This window comes from Manacus vitellinus, unplaced genomic scaffold (genome assembly GCF_001715985.3).
Source record: "Manacus vitellinus isolate BGI_N305 unplaced genomic scaffold, ASM171598v3 scaffold_14_pilon, whole genome shotgun sequence".
Taxonomy (NCBI): domain Eukaryota; kingdom Metazoa; phylum Chordata; class Aves; order Passeriformes; family Pipridae; genus Manacus; species Manacus vitellinus.
Genome location: NW_021939063.1, coordinates 6942789 through 6966707, shown reverse-complemented (window position 1 = coordinate 6966707; position 23919 = coordinate 6942789). Strand labels below are relative to the sequence as shown.

At 46.7% G+C, this 23919-nt stretch overlaps 1 protein-coding gene across 1 annotated transcript in view; it reads right to left on the bottom strand.

Annotated features, from left to right (window-relative positions):
• PRICKLE2 (prickle planar cell polarity protein 2) overlaps positions 1–23870 on the bottom strand; it is a 104413-nt gene extending 80543 nt beyond the window's left edge. The window contains exon 1 of the mRNA XM_018068401.2: positions 23792–23870. The gene's annotated coding sequence lies outside the window, so the exon portion shown is untranslated. The remainder of the gene's footprint in view (positions 1–23791) is intronic.
• Between the last annotated feature and the right edge of the window lie 49 nt (positions 23871–23919).

The window sequence follows — 23919 nt, the reverse complement described above, 5'->3', positions numbered from 1 at the left end:
TCAGGGGAGTAGCTGTGCACCCCACGGGCAAGACAGGACACACACCTTTGCAATAGTACAGCCCACTGACCCCACTGGAGAGGTCCCACTGGCTCCAGTGGGAATGGGACCTTGTCCTAATGCAGACGATGCAGGTGGAAGCTACTCAGTGGGGATAGTTTAGATAAGCATCATATAAAATAGCTGAATCCCAATTCCTGTGCAGAAATGTATCTGCTTGTATTTACCACCCACATGCTATTTTATTAAGACATAATCTCAAACAAGAATTGTTGCCATTGCTGAAGTTTATTTTAACATATGGTCAACTGAGCCTAAGAAAAACATGTAAAATACATTTTAACGTGCTATTCTTGCCTAATGGTTTTTATAATTTTTTTAATGTGCTATATATATTTATACATTCCAAACATTTGGGGGGTGCACATTAAAAAATTATATCAGTCACAAGTTGACTGTTAAAAGAAAAAAGTACTGTGGTTCCTTTGTGTTAGTCTAAAACCACGAGTGTTGTATTAATTTTCAATAGGTAAAAGGTAATTTGTGGTTTCATAAATTCTGTTCAAGACACGGTAATTCTTACCTGGTCACAGCTGTCAGACATTGATAGGCTATACCGTGGTGATGGGTTTTTAAAACCAGAAATGGATATCTTGTAAAAAACCTGAGGTATTTAAAAGGCTTAAAAATTTTTTCAGTCCAGAAAAAGACCAACTGAAGCCCTGGCTGGGGTTAGATCCTTTCTTACAGTTCAAGGTACTGAAACACACTCCCAATATTGAGCACCGGAGTCAGCTCTGCTGTCTTTGATAAACCATCCGTGTACACAACTTTAAGCACACAATTTGCCACATAATCACAGATCTCAGGACCCCATTAACTGAAAACCATTTGCAGAACGAGCATCCCTGGGGTTTCCAGCTCCCTTATCCCATTTGCACACACTATAGGGTGCGACCATCCTGCTTCTGCAAACAGCATCCCCATTCCCAAATTATTCCCCCAGGCCTTGAAAGACCGTCTGATGGTGGTGATCATCCCCACAAAAGTGAAGTGCGATAACACATCAGACCACCCTTGGGCTAGCACAGATAGAAACCATTCCCTCTATCCAGGTTGTTCAGAGCTGCTTGCTCCGATGGAGGAACATCCTGATGGGGGACTGGTGTGTCCCACCCAGCCAGAGGGATGCTCGTGTCCCAGCAGGGTGCAGCCCATGAAGAGAGTCCACAGAGCAACCCAGGCTTCCCCAAGGAAGCAGCTGAGCTGCTGTGGCCCTCCAACCCTTCCCAGATTGGTTTCTCATCCATATGATGCAGATACTGACACAAACAAGGGTGGCAATCATAGAATCACAGAATCATTTAGGTTGGAAAAGATCCTTAAGATCAAGTCCAACCATAAACTTGACACAATTGGTCTTGTTCCTTCCACGATGCCATACAACCAGAACATGCCAGCCCTTCCCAGGTGGAAGATGGGCTCCCGACTCATCAGCAACCACACCCAGGGCTGGAAAAAGCCTTTGTCACAAGCATGGACAAGGTTACACCAAAACACCTCTTCACCTGTCCCCCCGTTTCTCATGCTTGAAGGGACGTGGCCCTAAATGTATTTATCCTCACGTGACAGCCCACTCTGCAGAATTTAATTGGATAAATTCTAAAATATCAGCTTTGTTTCTTCACCAGTAAAACCAGAAAGCCGCTCTCTCACATGTTTATTTGAAATAGGGATTTAGCAAGTATTTAATGCTCTCCTCTTAGCTACGGTTTCAGGCCAGGATTTAAGTATCTGCGTTAAAAGACGAATTTGAGTTTTAAACCGCAGTAAGCACATTCTAAAAATGGAATAAAATAATCAATTCCATGTGCAAATCTCTGCCCTCCTGGTAACCCTCCTGACCCAAATACAACCAATGCTCTGACCTGCCTGGGATGGTCCCTTCGCTGTCTGCTTAAAGAAAGAGAAGCTGAAGAGCCAAGATAGAAAACACACCCTAATTTTTGCAGTTTTCAGCTATTTCCCTCAAAGGACAGATGGATGGGGAGGATGAACTCAGATCACTTGCAAAGGCCACACTGCACACACGCAGCATTCTTTATTCAGCATTTACATATTGACTCGCATCCTGTTTTGCTGTAAACCATAATGTTACTTCACTGCTGTCTGCAAAATAAGCAGATCTGGCAAAACACTTTAGCCACTGCATAACTCCCAGCCCCGCAGTTGCTCAATGGGGCTATTCATGGGCCCTGCACAGACTTTAATCCTTTCCGCACCAAGCGGTGCTGAGCTCTTTTCCTGGCTGCAATCCTGAGTTCCCGACAGGAGACATTTTCACCTCTGCCCTCTGGCTTTATCTCCTCTCTTCGTGCTACACATGATGCAACAGAAAAAAAAAAAAAAGGAAAATCATACAGAATGCAATGACTTTGATTTGTTTTCAGTGCTGGCCTGAAGGCAGCCATGGTTCAGCACAAGTAATGGGCAGCAAAGGATGGTATTGCTGATCCCAGCCTGGCTCACCATTACAGACACAGCAGAACTACTATTTTCTATGTTTCTAAAACACCACTCATACAGAAAACACTCAAGATTAACCTTACATCAGATACAGGGTTGTCATTTTCTGATACACCTTTTTTATTTCTTTTTTTTTAAAGAGAAAAAGAAGAATTATATAGCTTTTTACATCCAGTGAATCAAACTCCTTATAATTAGGGCTGCTCGTTTCCATGGTAACAAGGATTCAACTCTGTTTTACGTGAAGTAAAAATAAAGGATAGCTCCATCCAGCTGTCAGTGTGGCCTGGGCACTTTAAGCCAGTGATGGGATGGTGCTGCAGATGTGGTGGAGCCTGGAGCACCCAGAGCAGATCTGCTCTGCTCCCAGTGCCACCACACTGGAGGAGGGACACACACTGAAACACTCTTGTCTCCATCTGGCCGAAATCATGGACATGGACAAGATGTAGACAGGGAATTCTCCAGCCTTCCCACTGGTGCCTGTGTCCCCTTGCCCTGGGACTCCACCACCACCCTTCTTTCTGCAAGAGCAGCATCGCCCACACCCTTCCCCAAGGGTTACAGCCTCCTCTGTGATGACTTCACCTCTAATAATAACTTCCAGAATCCCATGGACTCCAGAGGAAAATAAACTCCAGTTATTTTTTCCTTTTACAGTCCTCTTATTTTAGGAATTTGATGTGGGTGTAAAATAAAAAAGACACACCTATCCTAGCTGGAATAAAGCGCTGTGGGTATGATGTGACTCTGGCAAGCACATAAGTGAATCACAGGAGGATCTGCACTGACTTTCTAAAGCAGTAATTTGCCTGGGCCAGGCTTCCGTAACAGATGTTGCCGTTTATATATGTAATTTTGTATTGCTTTTTCAAATATATGAAGGGAGAAGAAAAAAAAAAAAAAAGAACCTTCAGCAATATAATAATCCTCCCTGGCACACCAGCACTGCTCTGCACACACACACACATACACACGTCTGTAATGCTGGAGATGAACACATGCAAAAAATAAAATGCACAACGAATGCCTGCTGGTGCGGAGAGGCGGGCGCCCGGCGGCATCGCTGCCTGCGGGCAGCTGCCCATCTGCCGAGGACACGGGGCCCCAGCATCGCTGCAGACCTCAGCCTGGGCAAAACAAGGAGGATTATATCAAAAGCAGGTGATAACTGACCGTGCAGGTACGGTCTCAATGTCACACCGCTTGCACTCTGCCGTGGGCTCCACGAGAGCCGCGTGCAACTGGAAATCCGTGACTTCCTCCACCAGCCTGCGGCAGATAACGACAACGTCGCCCGATTTGATTTCACTAATCAATACTGAGTGCAAAAGAAGGGAGCTGGTTGGAAAAGGCTTTGTGTGTGTGGAGTTTCATGGGGGAAAAAAAGGAATTTTCCATTATAATTTCGATGCTGACATTTTGAACAAACAAGCCCTTTGCTTTTGCCCTCCTTTCTTGGAGATGCTGTGGCACGCACACGGGATCAGGGTTCCAGGTTTCCCTAGGACAGGCACAGGGGAGGCAGCATCTCCCACAGAGCAGCTGTGTGTCCCCAGGACCAAGTCCCTTACAGAGAAGCAGGGTAGAAGAAAAAGATTAAAAATAGAAGCTCGTTACAAAAAGTCACCACTTTTGAACCAAGATCTGGGCACCTGGAAAGCTGAGATGCCCAAAAACCCACAAGTAAATTCTACAAAATCTGAACCTGGTCATTTTCTGGATGGCTTCTCCCTCTCCTCCTGCTTCTGGCAACCCAGTACCAAAGCCTGTCTAGATAGCAGCTAAAGGGACATGGCCAATGGGACAGCCCCTCTCACCCACAGCTAGACTTTATGCACCCCATATAATGCGGAGGAAGCTCCCAGCCTCCATCTGTCACCTAAGTCTGGGAGATGATTTCCAATCAAAGCACCACATACTCCTGCAGCCCTTGATATGTCGTACTCCAGTGCCAGATGTCAGGTCAGAGTCATTCATGCAGTCAAAAAACCTGGTTACATCAACAAACCATCCGAGCTAACAGGATGTCTCTTGAACAAAACAAACCCAATTATTTGCACAACATTGGACAGGGGGTTGTTCACTTCTGCAGAAGAATGCCTGCAACGTTTAAACACTTTCCAAGAAAAACCCTTTCCTTTTCTCACTTTACATTGAATGACAAAGCTTTTTCCTTATCAATTAGGAATCTTAATTACAGATAAACTGATGACAGAACCAGTTTGGCTGAGTAAATCTGCAACTGCTACTATACTTTAAGCCAAAAGGGAAACAGAAATTACTTGCTTGAGCTTCCAAGTACTGGTTTGAGAGGAAACACGGCCATCAGTGCAGCCCTGGTACTGGCATGGACCTGTGGGCAGCCTGGGAAGGTCTTTCCTTCTCCCTCCTCTTTTCCCCACATGGATGGCATGCTCTCAGCAGAGGAAATTAACTGGGTTCCAAGTAACCCAAGCAAGGTGGTCTCCCATGCAGGGGCACCAAGCCATGGCAAATGATGCTGTGGATGCCCAAAGTCCGTGTGGGCTCAAAGGGAGGACAGATAACTCACAGGACAGAAAGGCACCTGGGGACACCGAATACTTAGAAATCACATTGGCTTAGAAAGTCATCCAACTGGAAATCCTTTGGGTGTGGGAGAGCATTGAGAGACAGTCACACTGTTCTCCTCTCCCCAACTCTTGTCACAAACCCTCCCATTTACCTGACTCCTCCTCTCCACTCTCAGGTTGTGTTCAGCTTTGCATTCCAAGAACCAGAGCATCTTGAAACCACCAAATTACTGTTTGCTTGTCTGTATTTTCAGTTGAAAAAATAGAAATGCTACATTTGAGGAGTCATTCCTTTTGCGTCCAGACACTCTTCAGACCTGTCTCCCTCCCTCTCCACCTCCCCTCCACTGCCCAAGTTTTACCAAGGAAGTTTTTCAACCCAAGCCTAATGTTAAATAAAGCTCAAATTCATGGGACACTCTACATAAACCCAGCAGGAACATAATGTGGCATGAGGCATTTGCAAAATCCACTTTGGAAATCCACAGAGGTGCTTACAAAGACTTTCGCCCCAATCAAAGTGATTTATATTTTTCACGAGTGAGCAATTTGCTTACTAGGAAAGAGACAAATTTAATTTTTAATTTGATCTCCATCAAAACAATATTTTCTTGTTGCTATGACAGCTGAGAGGAAAACCTCTTCCCTCGGCAAGAGCCAGCAAACAGCATTGCCACACGTCCCCCCGCAGCAGCTCGGGGAGGGAACGCAGCCACGTGCATCATTTTTGGCTCTCGATGTCTCTGATTTGATGGGATTTTTTAAAAGGACATTCTGAAAGCCAAGAAGTAGAAAGTGTCTTTGGAGAGACTGAGGGGAAAGAGCTATGAAACATGGGAGCCTCGTAACGCCTGTGGGACCGTGAACTCTCCAAAGCCCAGTGGATCATTCCAGGGACCCTCTGGGTTTCACACTAGGCTCCAGGGATCAGCTGCCCTGCACCATAACCAGAGCTGCACCTCTAATCCAAGATGCACAATGCTGGGAGGGGAAGAAAAAGACATCTGCTGACCATCAGTAGATATGGCAAGAGTCCAACAACAATAACAGAAAGGACTTAAATACATAACCGTTTCTTTTCCTTCCACTCCTCCTCCATGGCTACCAGCCTTGCAGTACTGAAGAAGTGCCCTGATGAATAAATATCTTCTTTCCCTTAGCAACAGTTAGCAACAGAGTCAAGGTTTTTTTGCCTTGCTCGAAAGAAACACATCTCAAACTAACACAGATGATTTAAACGGCAATAAATATAGGACGTGGGTGTAATCAAAAATCGCTGAAACGCAAATCGCACTTTTTAGCCTGGGTTATTTTAAAGCACAAGCAGAGCTGCCAGTGATCTGTAGAAAGAGCATGGAGAGGGCTAGAGGGGAAAGGAAAAATGCAGCAAGATTTTGGAGGAGGACAGAGAGATACTGTCCATTCCTCCCGAGTAAAGCCCAGGCCAGGAAAAGCGACGATACTCTGACGTTTGCTTTCAGCCTTTAGTACGATTTGAGTTTCTGCAGCAGATTTCTCTTTCTACAAACTGTAAAGGTCGCATATACTCAAAAATCTGTTAAATGCATAACCCCAGCTCACAGCAAATGTATTCTTTTCACGGCTCTATTCCTTTAACAGTTCATTTAAGACGTCTGCCTTGCATTTTTCCATTTGGTGTTGGGAAAATGTTTTCTTTCACCTGGCGCAGAGCCCAATTCAACAGAAAAAGAAAGCCCTCCCCGTTTCCATGGGGCCCTGCAGTATAAGACATTGGACTGATTTTATCCTTAACTGGGCTACTTTCGGCTCTGTTACCAGGTATTTCAGCCCCTTCCCTTTTGCACAGGCTCTTTTACTCCTCTGTCATTAGGAGGATGAGTTAATCTTTTGCTGGTTCCTTGACGCTACCAGCAAGGGCAATCCCCTAGCACCACCTCTGCTCCTCCCAGTGTTGTTGTCACCACAAACATCACTGCAATCCATGAGGGCCCTCTCCCTGCAGCCCTTCCCCATCTCACCTCAAGCCTTGGTCCCAAAGAATGCAAATCTCTGCTGCCACCACCCCAGAAAAGCACTATGAGACAGAGGTCTAGCTGGGGTTTTGGTGACATCTCACTCTTCTTTCTCCACAAAGAGAAATATTCGTGATTTCCATACAATTCACATGCCTTAAAAAACAGTGAATCACAGCTAGACCACAGAACATAGCCTGGTTTTTACCAAAACCTGAACAAAGCCAAATATCACTAACTGTAAAACAAAACCATGGCATGGTCCTGCTGATATCGCACTGCTGGAAGGTAGCTGGACTATCCAAGGGTTCCATGGGGAAAAGTGGCTCTTGGGGATGCCTGGCTCCTGGAGATATGGTGATGGATGGTGATGGAGCCAGGCAGCTCCAACACATCCCGATTTTATTTCTCTAGAGACCCAGAGTGATAACAGCATTTGGTTCCTGCTGAGTTTTTCAGGATAAAAAAATTGATTCAATTTTTTTATTTATTTTAAACTGAAGTTGGAGATGGCAGAAGGCAATTCTGCAGCTGAGGAAGCCCAGCTCCCTGGCTGACACTGTGTAATGAATGCCACATCTCCTCCTTCACCCTGTTCTATTCCAACAACTGGAAACCTATCAGGTGCTTTTCTCTAATTAGCCATTGACTTCAGAGAAGGAAAAGTCCTCTACTTGGTGATGAACTGAGGAATGATTCCCATCTCATACACTGTCAGGACACTGCTGTAATGCACGTCATAAGGCCATGCCATATGGATTTGTAGCTAAAATGACTCAGTAGAATGATGCCAGCTGTGCCGACTGAGAATTGGGCTGCTACGTCTTTTTCTGTTATACGTAGATGTCTAAATCCCTAAGCCTGAAATAAAATAATTTAGAAGCTCCAGGTAGAAAAGATCTGTTCCCAAATCCTCATCACTTTTCAATCCGGTCTCCAACACATTATACTCTTTTTGCATTTAATGTGCCCTTAAGGTGGGGATTAGGTAGGCATTTGATTACGTCTTTTATGTTTATAGCAATTCATTTCCAAACCTTTACAAACTTTAATTAAACGCTACATTTTTTACCACCTCGTCCTGAATTGAGTGAGAGCAGCACAGAAAAATCTGTCCTCAAACAAAATTTACATTTCTAAAGCACCTTTTTCTGTGCAAGCACCTTGAGGCTACTGCATAAAATCATCCTGAGCTGCCTTAAGATGTATCAGTGCAGACATCAAAGCAGCTCTAATACCCAGCCTCACGCAGACCCGCAGACAGCTGAGATCACTGTGTTCGCAAGCACGAAATAAAACAGCTCCTGCCAAAACCAGCCATCGATCCCCTCAAGAGGTGGCCGTGGGGGAAGCGAGAGCAGCAGCCAAGCTCCAGCAGTAAAAACCAACCTTTGCCTTGGAGAAGGCCCACAAGAAGGGGCCCAGTAGCCAAAAGCACGGCAACTTCATCCAATCCCACAGTGTTTTTGAGCATCACTGTCCATGAGAGGAGACATCGTTGTGTTCCCATGAAGCTAAAGGGGAGCTGAGCATTGCCAGTGAAGAGAAGAGCTCAGCAGAGCCAGCTCCCCAAAGCTGGGAATGACCAAACCACCTCCAAAAGTAACCACCCCCTCGACTGTAAAGACTTCCAGTGACTGGGGAATGTAATACCATTGCCTTAAAATCTGGACTCTTCTCTTAAGAGTTGGCTGCAGTTGGGGTCACCCCATCCCTATCTCAGTGAAAGGTCATGCACTGGCACACATTGTCCCTGTAGTCATTTCCCAGAGGTCTCACAACCCAAAATTTGTCTCTTTTCAGCATTTAGGACCTGAGAAATTGGTTTTGAAGCCAAATTTTAATTGCAGTTTGGAAATTGGGAATCTAGTCCATTTTAAAGTCTGGGTGCAGCAGAAACCATTCTCGGGAGCTGTCAGATCAAAAAGACATGGATCTCATAAGATTAGCTAGGCTCTGCAGCTTTGCCCTTTGGGACCAAGACAGAAGAATGATATCAAATCTTTATCAATCCTGAAACTCAAGCCTGGCTTGAACACCAGCACATCTCTGCAGCCCAGTGGAATAAATTCAGACTGCACAAGGAGAATACTAAAAAAGGTTCAGTTAAAAATCTCACAGGTCGGGTAGCATCAAGGTCGAAGCTGCAGACACTCCTGTGCACAGATACACAAAACACTGAAACAGCAGCAAAATCCTCATTTTCTGCTTTCCTGCAACTCCCTACCTGTCCCTCCAACAATAGGAAGGGGTTCAGCATGCAAGGATGCTGTGCCCCATTTGCTGCCTCCCCATCCTACAGGCTCCAGGGTGCCATGGGCAGGTGAGATCTCTGCAGCTGTGGACGGTGCCACCTGAGCTGGCAGGGCACCCCAGCTCCTTGTGCCACAGCCAGCTTCAAACCTTTTAAACAGCTTGGGGGGGACGTAAATCATTGATCAGCCTTGCGCTTGCCCTCTGCGCTGGGCTGAAATTTCACTCCTCGGGTTACCATGGCTGGAAGCACCGCGTGTGCACGGAGCGTCCAGCTCTGCAAACTCACTCACTGCTCACATCCAAACAGCTTCACTTTTCCTGGATCACGCAGAGGCATTTCCCAGCAATAACTATGGTCAGGCCAAATTTTGGCCTTCTCGCTGCAGTTGTTGCCATCAAAGAGCATTGAGAAGATGTAAAGCTGTGTTTTACCTCGCCTGGAATGTCCTGCAAAGGCCAGACAGGTTTTATTTGAAGACTGTTATCACAGGTCACTGAAGATCACTTTCCCAGTCCCTGGGAAATTCACGACATGACTTCCCCAGGTTAAGATTTCACTTCAAACTTGAAAAGTTCAGGCCAAAAGGAAAGTTTAGGCAGTTGCTGCATGTGCTTGAAGGAGCGGCTGGAGCAGGAAGCCAGTGCTTAACAGCACAAGCAGCCCTGCAAAATTTTACAAGACACAACCCTCACGTTAGAGGATCCATTTCTTTCTTCGTAAAATATATTGGGCCTTTCCACAAACTTCTTTTATTGGTCCATTTGGCTACTCACTCCTTTTATGAACTACTCAAGCTCCCAGATCATCTGGAAAAGCTGAGGAAGATGGCCGAGCTAAACCACAAGGACGTGCCAGCCATTGCTAACAACCTCCTCTGCTACCATGGCTTGGGCACTGTGCGTGGGAGCAAGGAAGGGAAAAGCCAGCAGACAGGGCAGCTGGATTTCATCACCTGAAAGGAAGCACACATCATCTTTTTAACCCATTTCTTTTCAATGCCTACAAGGTTTTGGAGTCCCAAAGTTGAGATAAATCCTGGAAGCCCAGGTGTCTTTGCGCCTTTCACCTCAGCCCAAAATCCACTTGGCAGCAAACAAGCAGTTAAGACTGGGATTTTCTTTTTAACCAGCCTCCTACATATCTTCCATGGGGGTCCTTTAATGGATCCAGTTAAAGAGCAAGCTTGCATGGAGGTCCACATGCTAACATAACAACATATTTTAACTGTGTATTTAAATAGTTTAATTTCTATTGACATTGGCTAAGGTGAGTCCTAAGGCTTGCCAGTCTCCAGCACAAGGCTGGACAGCTCACCAGTGCAGCCTTTCAAGCCCTATATTGCCAAATCTCCTTTAACAACAAGCTCCTGCAAAACATTTCATAACCATCATTTCCCAAGGAGAGGGGTGCCTGAGGCACTCAGCGTGCTAAGTCCAGTCTTTGTGGCACAGTCAGTGCTGAAAAAAGACCACAAGAGCCTTAAAAGAGAGGAAAAGCCAAGCAGCATGAGCAGATGTGCCTGGCTCTGTATATCTGCTCCTACCCAAAAACCTGGAGTCAGTGGGGCAGAACCAGGCTCCTGTGCTCCAGGCTGTGGTGTTGCATTTTGCTTTTGGTCCCAATCCCAGACCTATAACACTTCATTCCCAGTACTGTTCTCCTAATACTTCCCAGCCCACCAGTCCAGGCAGGAATACCTAACTGGTGGTAGCAGCATCATGTTGCTCTCACAGCTCCAAAACACGCAATGCAGGAATCATGGTAATGGGACAAAATGTCCCTTCCCAGAGCCCAGCTCCGGCGAGACCTCCAGGAAAGCAATTATCCAGGCACATCAATATAACAGCATCTTTATCCTAGTGAGAAGGTGCTTCTCAGCACACAGGCCAGCTTGTACCCTTGAAATTATTCACATATGTCATGTCTGAGCTGTACCAAGCCCTTGTGAAATAACCAGCAAAGGGCGAACGCTGCTTGCGACAATCCCACAGAGAGGCTGCTTTAAGCCCTATAATAAGGAGCTCTGCTGCCCTCCCAAATAGCAGGGGCTACTTTAAAAAAACCTTACTATTGTAATCTTGGATTACTCTCTACCACCCAAATCCATTTCATCATAATTAGTGCCCATTATTATAAAGCCCCTCCAACATTTCCATATTCCTCTGAATGTTTTAGACTCTGCAGATACTCTGTAGTAAAATCCACCCAGCTGTGTATTTTGCATAAACTGGTTATCTTGAACCACATGCCTTCTCACTCTTGTTACCAGCCCCATATTTTATACAACAGCATTGACACTTCCAGCCTCTTGCAGGAGCCTTGCTTTGAGAGATTTAGATTAAGCCCAATCCAAGCAGTTCACTGGGGTAGATAGAGGAAATATGAATTCTTCTTGAATTAATGACTAAAACCTGAACATTCAGCATAGCATCATATGTTTTTACCAGAAAACACATCACCTGAAGCATGGCACAAAATTCAGCTGCCCAGAATATTTTAACAGCACCACATTGCAGCCAAAAGCTGATCATGGACTTGGCTTTGGAGTTCTTTATTCCTTCTTAAAAGAAATACAAGGTTCACAAAGAGTTCAACAAGAAACACACCTTGGTAGTGTTTGTGCAATTAGCTACAGGGAAGATTAAAGAATAAAGTCCATTTCTATTGGAGAAACCTTATTACAGAAGATGAAGTCCCAATCTCTGACCAATTAAGTACACACCTCTGCACCTGCAGGATGGGGTCCCTCACTAGCAAGCAGGTCCTTCATCATCTAACTAACAATGCTCCAGCCAGCATCTAAGCCCTGCCACCTCACCCTGCCTTCTGCTCCAGCCACAAACTCTGTATTTTAAGTTTCCTTACACAGATGATAACCTCTACAGTAGGGGTAAGAACCATCTCAATGACTTCCACAAGAGCCCTGCAACTCCATCAGCTTTGGTGGCGCTGAGAACAAGACCTCAGCACTGCAAACTCTAGCACAGAAACCCCCAAGTCCCCAGATGTGCTGCTTTTCTAGACACAAGGACTCATAATTCTGCATTCCCCAATATTACCCATCTTTCAAGACCTTTTCTTGACTTGGGTAGTTCCCAGCATCCTAAGATGTCTCTAGACTTTGTGTCTTCAAGAGGAAGATGATGATTGCAACCCTTCACTAGCTAGGGCCTCCTCGTTTTTCCCCTCTCAGCACACTTCAGTCCCCTCCAAAGCTCAGTGTAACACCAGGCTGAGTATTAATCAACACAACATGCGCTTCATCCAACTTCAGTGACCACTACGAATATTTAAGTTTTATATTATGTGCTGGGATTATTTTTATATATATGCCACCCTGTGTCTTTTTATATACACACTCACACCCCTATATAAGCAAACACACACACAAGAGTATTTCACTTCTGCAAAATATAATGTAAGCGCAGGAATTTTTTTTCCCCTTCAGGCAGCTGGATCAGCAGCCGCTCAGCACAGCAGCGATGTAGAGTGCCCTCTGCTGTACATGAGACAAATGCTTCTTTGTTTAAAAATATTTTCTAAATGCTTACAACTTTTCATAGGACAAAATATATATTAAAATTACACTCGATCATTTCAAGCGCACCGTGCAATACCGGTGCCACCAGATTTCTCCTGTCAGACTGAAAGATTCATGTCTCTCACAAGTTGCATCAGCAGAAAGTAAATAAGCCTGGGCTGGAACTACACTGGGTACAATGTGAAAATGTTTTATTTATACATTTGAAAATAGCAAAGGGAAATCAGAGCAAACAATAAAGCTTTATTATTCAGGCATTTATCAGATAGCCTTCACACTTCAGCAAATTGCACATCTATTAGAGGTACACGCTGAAACTGTCACGTGGCAACGTGAAATCATTTTTCTATTGTAAAGCAGCATTGTTCCTGCTACTGGAAGGAAAGATAATATTAAAACATATTCAAATATATGTATTTGAAACCGTTATACCTTGTAATAAATTATGCAGTTGATATTAAAAATCCAAGCTATGCTGCAGAAACCTGACTTTCAAATATTAACTTTTATTATCTTCTCACGTCCCAGCTCTTCTCAAATCTGACATTTAAAGGGGTTGCACTTTCAGCATGTGGCCTTTATGGCATTGAACGCAGATAATATGACAGGGCCACACCTCTGTCAAGACCATTCCCACTGTCTGGCAGGCGAGAAGAGGAAAGGAATCAGCCTTGTCTCTGCCTCGCTGCCTCTTCTTCAAATGTTGTGTAATTTTAAGCAAAAGTCTGACTACTGTAGAGTTGGGTTTTTGCAAAAACAGGGATGAAACCATCCGCAAAGAGTCAGGATAAGATACAGGACACCGAGTCCAGCAGCATCTCTGCTCTGGGGTCCACCTCCACCCAAGGCAAATGGGTCAAAGACCAGTCAGGTCTTCCTCCATAGAGCAAACCCTGCCACGACAAGCACCTGATGGCTTGGGGAGGTCGGAGCAGCAACATCTGATACACAAGCACCAAAATCCCAGTTACCGGCACCACAATGTATTTTTTCTCCCTGTGTCACACTCCCACAGAAGGAGACATCTTTTTTTAACCTATCTCTGTGCAACACCTCGGCTCTGCAAGCAGGGCCCATCTGCTCTGCAGAGCTCCGTGGGCACACCTCCACAGTGACCTGGGAGGGTGGGAGGGGGCCAGTGGGGTCAGAGCACCCATGGGTGCTGTCTCCAGATGCCCAGGCCCCCAGGTGCTTCCACACAGCCACCCTGTCCCCACCGCTCTGTGAGCTGGTTGCTCATGGGAACCGGCACAACTGGTTCCCCATCCCTTCCAGTGACTCACTGCAAAGCCTCTCCATTTCCAGCATTTGTATTCGCCTCACAGTTTGGATTTCCTAGAGGAGGCACTACCCAGGAAAACAAGCCTCCTCTTACGCCCTCCTGTAAACGTGTCCACATGAAGCTGACCAAAAATATTCCAGTTTATTTTTTTAAACAGAATCTTATACCAGCATTTTTTTTTTCTCCTAACAAAACGTTGTGGTTTTTTATAACTTTTCATCCTGCTCTTCTCAGAGATTCTTGTCCTAGATTCCCCGTCTTGGTTGAAGGCCAAGCATCACTAGTTGAGCCAGAGGGAATATAAAAGCATCTTTCTAAGACACTATAGAAAAGAAGAATTGGACCCTGGGAGCCAATTCACTTTTATGCCTTGGGTATTTAAGGATCAAACACGCATTTGTGAGCTGACACAAGGTAAAAAGGTGGCTTTGAAACTTTATGGCGTATAAAGAAGCCTCCGAAAGCATCTTTTTACCAACTAGAGTGCAAGAGAAAACCAGGAGCAGCAACACATCCCTTGGGGACAGATGGGTTCACTGGCCACTCGTGGTGGCACCAAGGGCACTGAGCACTTGCAACCACTGCTCTGCTTGCAGAGCAAACAGCTGAAGGCAAGGAAACAAGAAACATCCAAGACGCACTAAGGAGGTTTCCTATGGTTACTGCTGCCATGGAAATACTTTTTTGTTGGCTTGATCTAAATAATCTCTGGCTCCTTGGTTGCAGTACACTTCCTGCAAGGTTGGGTTGGATCCTTAGACCTGCACCCCGTACTGGAGTGTAACCACACTGAGTACCAGCCGCCTGCAAGCTGGTCCAGGAGTATCTCTAACCTGAGCTGCTTGGGGCTTTCCTCCAGGCTCCCTGGAGCACATGGCTTGGTTTCAAGCAGAAGAGGAGGAAAGAAAGTGGAGGGAGGGGAAAAGACATCCTTTACTAATTGCTCACAGCTGTGTCCGAGCAGCTCCCACTTCAGCTGCCAGGAGCTGCAGACTCCTGCTCGCCCAAACAGGCTCTGAGCAAAAGAAACCCCTCACAGGGAGAGGGACTCTCCATCCATCCACAGGCTCTGCGTAGGGATTTCAATAATTATATTTATACACTCCCCTTATCAGCAAGAGCAGCCATTATGTCTTTTATCACCACGGCAGCAGCATCTGCACAAGGGCAATTGATAGGGGATGAAATATTTGCTGCAATGGCTGAGTACAAAGTGCCTCCTTCCATGGCAAGAATAATAATTGTCTCACTGAGCTCTCGAAGTGTTAAGCTCTGGTATCGGGGTCCTGTGATGAGCAAAGAGCCACACATGGGAGGAAACAGCCTCTCCAGCAGTGGAGAGGAGCACCCTGAATTCTCTACACACCTCTTGGCCCAAGCACCGCTGAACCTGAGACAGGCCCTGGCCATCAGGGCTGCATTGATGAGTGTCCAGAGCCCACGAGAAAAACGCTCTTTACAGCCATGCTCGCGAGGCTCACCCTGAAATTTTCCTCACATCAGACAATTCTGCTAATGTTACAAATTCCTCCAACATTAGATAGTGACCGCAGAGATGCTGCGCTCGGGAAGAGTCTGGCTTTCCCCGCCACGGCTGGGAGATTATTCATTGGAGAAAAAAGCAAATATCCAAATGAGCATCACAAATTGCAAAACCAGCTGCCAAAGGTCTCAGCTGATACTATCAGCCATCCTTAAGCTCGGTGATAGACTTACAAGCCAGACAATGAAAACGCAATTGATTATTTGAAGAGTGACTCACTGGTGTAATAAGGATGGATTACAGGGCGGGGTGGGGGGAGACCGTCTTTTGAAAAAACCTAAAAGACTGCAGATTGACTGTTTAAAGGCAAACAGAAAGGGAATAAAACCAATGAAAAAACTCTTGAAAGCACTAAACAGCCCTCTACAGACGAGAGCAACAAAGAGGAGGGGAGCGCTCAGTGGGCGTCAGCCGAATAGCTGCGCCCCGGCCCCCTCCAGCTGGGAATCCGGAGCATCACCTTCTATCCAACCAAACTGGTGACCGGGAGCTTTCCCTTTCACGCCACACCACGCTCGTGAAAGGCCTGTTGCAAACCCTCTATTAAAGGAGTTTTCCTCCCCACGGAACATGTGCCACACGCTCCGGGCGGGCGATCGCAGCCACCGCAGCACGGCACCGCCAGGGCTCCAGCAGGACACGTCCTGCGAGGAGAGCGGGCTCAGGGCATTCCTTGGGAGCCAGTGAGGAGGACCGAGAGGGCTGAGGCTACGGCAGGGAAGGAAAATTCAGTAAGTGGATAGGGATGCCAGCCCAGCTTTGCCTGTCACGGGACCGATGTGACTCTTCATCTCCCACCTCCTCCCTCGCATCAGTCCAGCAGAGACTTCAACAAGTGATTTAACTCATTTCCCTGGGCTTGGGTGGATGCACAGGGAGCTCAGGAGCTGTTAAATCAGTTCACTACATCCCACTAAATCACAGCCGACACGGCTCCCAAATCCATAACCTCAGTCTCCAGCACTGACAGCTGTCTGCTTGAAGGAGATCCCCACTGCAAGCCAATCCATCCTGCTTCCAATCCATCCCACTTAAGTGGGTCTCTCTCGGGCAAATCCATCTTGAAAGGCTCTGTGAGGAAACTGTGCTTTGCCAGTGCAACCCCATGGCCGAGGCACCAGGAAAGTGCTTGCTGGCCACCGTTCTGCCTTCGGGATGGCAAAACCCGCTCACTCACACAAGGCAGGTAACATTCCTCTCTCTGCATACCAAGAAGCAGCTGTAGTCATTTTCCAAAAAACCTCAGTGCAAAAAAACCCCACCAACCTTTAAAATTATTTGTTTAGAAGTAAAATATCAGGTAAACACAGAATGCACTGTTTGTCTGCTCTGCCCCCCTCCATCACCAGTGTCATTCACAATCACTCCAGAAACAGAATACCCCCCCCAAACCAGCCCAAATCCCTCAACAGCTTATTAGTGGTTTTTCACCCCATTCATAAAACTAGAATTGCACAAGGCCACTTCAAAACAGACAGAAAACGTACCCACACTGCCTGTTCTCTAGGAGAAATTCTGCTTTTTTGGCTTTTGCCAGCAGCTCAGTGGCACTGGAGCAGGGCAGAGCAGATCCAGTTAGAGCAGCTGCAGAGCAGGGCTCCGTGCTCAGCTGAAATTCAATCAACAAGTGTCTCAAACTCCTTTGAGTTCTTGCAATACAATCCTGAGTGGCTTGTAAAGGACTTCAAACAGGCTCCCTGAGTTTGCCCGGAAACAAGCACATACCTCACCTGCTCTTTTGTACATCGCATACAAAAAAATTAAAGAATTTATTTTAGGCTTTTTGCCAGGGACAATACTGCCTCCGATACTGTAATGCTCTGCTAATGTGCATATTGTGTCTCCCAGCCAACACAAACAGGATACCTTATCAGTCTCGGCTGTTTAAAGTGCTGTTTCAGCAGCAGGGCATGAAGGAATGGAATGGACAAGCCAGAAAAAATGTTTGGGAGATCCTTAAATGCAACTGTACATGCAACATTAGGAAAAGATTGTCCCAGGGCAGGACGATGCTGATCCCTACACCACACCCATGCAAACTTCCATCCCAATGGCCCAGCTGCCCCTTGGCAAAGACGCTCTGGGAACAGTGGGATCAGCACAAGCATCACTAGTTATCCTGTTCTGTCCCTACTACCACAGAGGGGGGAAAACTCAAAGAAAAAGTAGACCTGATTTTCCAAACACTTACACAAGTGTTTAACCTCGCAGGTGTGAGTAAATAGGACAGCTGAAGTCATTGATGCCAATCTAAGTGCACACTCCAGCATCCCCCCGAGCTGAGCCTCAGTGCACACAGCAGCCACCCCCACCAAACCACCCCCACCCAAACCAGCACAGGGGCTGAAGGACACGGACTCTGTCACTGAGTAACCTGGCAGGGAACAGCCTCTCCTTTCTGAACTGCTTACGAATATCGAATATCGTTAAAGACAAACTAACGATAGCAACCCTTCTGTGAAAGGCTTTAAAATCAGCAGACACAACCAGGCTTTCACTTTTTTTTTTTGCATCCCCTCCACCATGATGCAGTATCCTTGGGAGGCAGGTGACTCCTGCCTACCCCTGGGGACAGGCACAGGTCTCCTAGGGACAGCAGCACACTTGGCCCCTCTGTAGTCCCCCAGGGACTCACCTCAGGAGTGCTGTGATGGATAAGCACTGGGATGGACCCACACTGGCTGAATGTTGCCTATTTCAGCAGGTTCTCCATTGCAAAATGACAAATTTGCTAAAACCCACCAGGCCAGCACAATTCACTGTGGCAGCCATAGCCCATTCAAGATAAGGTATTGCTATTCTCACATCTCCAAAGCCTTTCAAATAAACATGCATGGAAGTGTGGAATATCTGAATCCTAAAGGAGTGAGGCACAAAGCCTGTTATTCATGAAAGGGAAAAGCTGGGAGCGTGTGTGTGAAAGACACATAACCTACGAAAAATGCTGAAAACATATGGAAGCAATAATCTGTACTTTTTTTTTTTTTTGGAAGTAGAAACAAATGCTTCAGAACTCGGTGTTATTCGTTCATGTGCTGCGTTACAAATATTATTGTTTCTGCTCTCTGGATGAGGAAAGAGGCATCAAACTGGAGACCCAAAGGCGCCCAGGATGTGTATGGGAGCCTGCCCGGGCAGGGTCAGTGCTGGGGGAATGCAGAGGGAGGCTGCAAACACAGAGTTTCTTGGTGCTCGCCATGCACGAGCACCCGACCCTCTGGAGCGCTGGGCACTGGACAAACACAGGAAGAAAACAAACATCCACTGCCACGAGCAACTCCCTGCCTACAGTCAACAAGGCAGAGAAGGGAGTTGCAAAGCGACTTATCCACCATCACCCAGCAACCTCAAACAAGCCAACAACCCCTTTGTGGTTCAACAACCCCTTTGTGGGTCACCGTCTCGTGACACGCGTCTCTTTTTCCTCGTCTGTAGGTTTTTGTGATCAAGTGGTCAATCATAACCCTTTGGGTTGATCACCTGGGATCTCTAGGTGGATCTCTTCCGAGAAGCTGAAAAGTTTATCCTTGCAGATGCTCCCTGATCTGACGAGGCCAGATGAGATGAAACTTCAGGGGGACTGACTGCAGTAGAATTTAGCAAGATGCCGAGTTATGGAAATACATAAATGCTCAAAACACTTGTACGCATCAAAACTTGTTAATACAGAATATTACTGAATATTATGTCAAGTCACATAAATTTGCCTTGGAGGGTAAGGGCCAGGCACTATGCTCTGTACAAACACACACCCACTGATGTTAAGACCACGATGTGTGATGGAAACACATGAAGAGAAGCAGATCTCTTCCCCGGCAAAACGTGATTCCAAGGGACAAAGATTACACAACACATGTAAGGAAGAAGATATTCCAAGAAAAGATGTAAAACATAATCTCACACTGAAACTAAAGACGAAGACTAATTTGCCAGGGTTTTATGTCATGTTTATTACTGCTTTTTAAATGCTTCTGCAAACCAGAAGAATAACTATGGCAACAAAGACTTCTCCAAAGGTTTTCAGACACTATTTCTAAATTTGTCTTCTCAGACAAATAAAACCTCAGAAAACCGGCTGTATGCCACTGCCTCTGCAGGCTTAGCAAACCAGGTGGCACATCCCCCCTCCTCAAACCAGAGCTCAAATAGCACCCTGAAGTCTGGGTGTGCTGCATCTATGCTTTTAGCTGGTCGTTCCGGGGAAGGCAGAGAGCAGGGAACAGCAAGGTCTGTTCAATTGCAAGAGTATGGTTTTTGCAAGGCTTTCTCAAGGAGCAAACCAACCATGGCTCCATGTGCTAAACACATGCCAATCTCCCAACACGAAGGATTCGCTATTTTAACTACAGCATTAAGGCTGTAATTTTACTTCACCCAGAGTAAATCTGAAATTAGTTCTTCACAGTAAGCTTAACAGCAGCAAAAGCCAACCATTTGTCACCTTTAAGGTTTGCATATTCACACTAATTGCACCAGGACTAGGTTATAAATTCCCTTCCCTCCTCCTGGACCACCTCCCTGGAAGGCTTTTCTCTGCAAGACATTATGCAAAAGACATTCCTAATGGCCATTCATTCACCAAACTCCAGTGACAGCTTTATTTAATGCCAAAGCTTGTTAACAAGCTGAATGGCACACAGTTTAATGTAATGCAGATCTGATTAGAAAACAGCAACCGGGCTCCTAAGGAGTTCAATTTTTATTGAATTTGATTTCCCTTTTTCCACACAAAGCCATCGACCTGTATTAATGAGGATTTGGTTATGTACACCCCATTTCCATCCTTCAGACCGCAGCCCACACAGAAGAACTCAGTCCACGTGCACTTTGCTGACAACCCACCACAGCAGAAAGCAACGAGAGGAGAGGAGAGGAGAGGAGAGGAAGGAGTCGTTTTGCTGCTCAGACCATGAGAAATTGGGGGTTTTACTGGTTATAGTTTGATAGCAGCATCTTCACAGACTTCACACCCAAGGTGGGTGGAATTCAATCTTCAGTCTTTTCAGACAAACCACTTACTTTCTCCTCTTCAGGGCTAAATGATTTAAAACTGAAAATTGAACTTCTGCCTTACAATAAGAGGCAGAGATCTGTGGCACTCAGCAGAGAGCTTTGAGGGCATAAAACACAGGGCTTCAGTTTAACTGAGGTGTTTTCAATTCCTCTCTTCCACCCAAATAGCATTAAACATGCTGACACTGCTACAGGATAATTCACCCACTACCTTGAATATGAGATTATAAATTGCAGAGCAAAATTACTAAGATTCAAAAACAAACTTCAAAAAACAGGGACATTATTTAATTACTTAACAATTCCCTTTCATCTTCTTTTTGCACATCACCTGCAGTACAGAGATCAGGTTTATTCTGAAAACAGTTCTGCAGAATACAATTTATTTTCAGGAGGTTTCCCTGGCTCAGGAAGCATGTCTGTGCTTCCAGGAATGATAAATTCAACCAATACTCAAAGCCATCTCTGAGAAAAGTGGCTTTTAAGGGGACATACAACCACAGAAATCTTTGTCTAACAAAGCAATTTGCCTGCTGAACGGAGTGGCTGATCACACCTAAAATCACAGGTAAGTAGAAAACACACAGTCCAGCATAATTAGGTATAAGACAATGCCTATCTCAGCAATGGTTTCAGTGCCTGCAAGCTTACAAATTCTGCCTCCCTAAAGCACATCACCAGTCGGCATCTTTGAAGCAAAAAAAGTCCCATTTACATTTATCAGCAAAACTCTGCTGTTAAAGGATTATAAAAAGCCTTACAAATCTCTAGTGGTTAATTGATCTGGATTTATATCCCTAATCTGAGGATCTCCTTGCAAACCCTTGTTTCTTTCCAGTCTCATTCTGCACATTCAGGTGAGCAGCCCCAGCAGGCCCTGGCTACACCACCTCGTGCACAGAGGGCACAGGCTCCTCAGCATGTTTTTGACCTGCAAAACTACTATGAATAATTTGCCTGCTTACCTATTCCTGGCATTAATAGACCACTGGCTAGTAAAAAATGAACATGCTTCCTCTCTATTGTGTTCTGGCAAATAGGTTGCCTTTATTTGGTTTAATTGCATAATTACTCCCATATCAAGGCAATTAAATGGGAATGTGTGCAGGAGGGCTCTCGGCTTATGAAGTCCCAGTGTAAGGCAATTTGGTGTAAGGCCTAACCTGCTCAGCAGGATGCAAACCCGGAGCACACAGGCAGCAGTGCCTCTGGGGGCTGACCCCACCCATACCCAAAGGGTGCCCATCTTCTCCTGCCCTTGGGGAGGTAGAGAAAAGGCTGCTAGAACAACCCACACTGTTTCAGCCAAAATCCTTGCCCATGTGTGGGGTCCCTCAGGAAAAGAGATGGCTATGGATGGTCCTGTCAGGCAGGACCCTCCTGCACACAGAGTTTGGCAGGATTGGGCCAAGTGGCACAATGTGCCAGTGCAGAGGGCACAACCTGAAAAGAGCCACAACACTCCTCTCATCTGACACTACTCAAGTAGTGGGTGCCCCTTCTGCTGGGTCGTTTGGCCTCCGATGGGGTGCTATCAAAATTCACTTAATTCTTCAAAAGCCACTGAATAGTTGCACCCTCTGACACATTAAAACAGGAACCACAGCACCTCACAAAGTCCTTGGAGCAGGGTAGGAATACTGTTGGTGACCACAGCTTTTCTTCTCATCCTGTACTTGAAATTTCCCCTTGACACTTTTAGCATTATAAAGCAGCTCTGCAATGACAAGGAAACCTGGGACAGCTCCGGAAAGCATTCATAAGCCCTGAAAAGAAGACAACTCAGGGGTGACCTTATAAATCTATTAACACACATGTGGGCAGATTCAGATCACTGGGAGGGTGTCAGGACACCACATCTCCTGCAGCCCAGGAGGAAGGGACACCTTCAGCTCCTGAAGGTCTGAGCACTTGGATGTGCCATCAGCACCTGTGGAGGGCCAGGCTGGAGGACCACGGGAAACCTCAGCTGAACCCCACCCATCGCTGTGCATCCCTCGGGGCAGACCTCAGCCTATGGAACCTGTCCCACCACACCCTAGGGCAAATGCCACCAGGAACAGATGATTTGCAAGGCTGAACTTTAAGATACAACTCAATGGGGGTATATCAATCCCCCTCCTTGCTCTAAACCTGAGCTTTAAGCAGCTGAGATGCATCTCTGAGAAGTAGGGCAGGGGCCAGGAGGAATGCCAAGCACAGCAGATACTGGAGAAAAGGGTATATATACCCTGAAAAATAAGGTTAAAAGGTCGCCACACGCTCCCTGGCCTACTAAGTCTGTGTACAGTTCCCAGAGCCCACAGCCCAGATTTAATATCACCAAGTCCCAGATCGCCCATCAGCAGGAACTCATTTCGAGGCAGAAGAACGAGGGGAGGTGAGAAGGGGCTGACCCAGCACGAGGCCAGGGCTCGCTGTGCCTTGCAGGCACCGGCGCTGTCAAGTTTGTAAAGACACACAGCAGAAATAGCCAAAAATACTTGTTCGTTCCTACACACCGCCATCCATTTCAAGAGCTAAATCTCTGCTTGGCATCACTGACAGGGGATAAATCCCGCCATGGGGGAGGCAGGAGTTTCACGCAGTGGTTTGGTGCAAACCATCAGAACGCCTTCAGCCGCGTTTCCCTCTTCCCACCCCACCCAGATTGTCCCCGCCAGGTGAGGGCGGCTTCAGCTCCCCCGGCATGATCCGGGGCAGCAGGACGAGCCCCTGACCGCAATGGGGAGGCTGCGAGTTGGTAATTACCAAACCAGTTACCCCAGTCCCGCGTCTGGATCCTGCTGCACCCCGCACCAGCGGCCGCCACGGGCACACCTGTGGGGCACACCTGTGTGGGGCTGGCAAACCCACCCGCGCCTCCAGAACCCCCACCCCGGGTGCGCGACACGCTTAGGACTAACACAAACGCTCCCCAAAAAAACCCCACACCTGCAACCCGGATGCGCACGGAACCGGGGAGGGAGCCACGAAAACCCTGCGAAGAGAGAGGCTGGATGGGACCCACCGGGGTCCCGCTGCCCGCAGGAGTCGGGGCGATGGGCCGGGGGGTTCACGGGGGTCTCGCCGGGCCTTACCTCCACTTGTGCAGGGCGAAGCCGGGACACTGGTCCCCGCAGGTGTTGCAGGGCTGGCCCCTCTCCGGCTCCCCCGACGCCGTCAGCTGCAAGGAACCGCAGAGTCAGCGCCGGCTGCGGGACGGGGG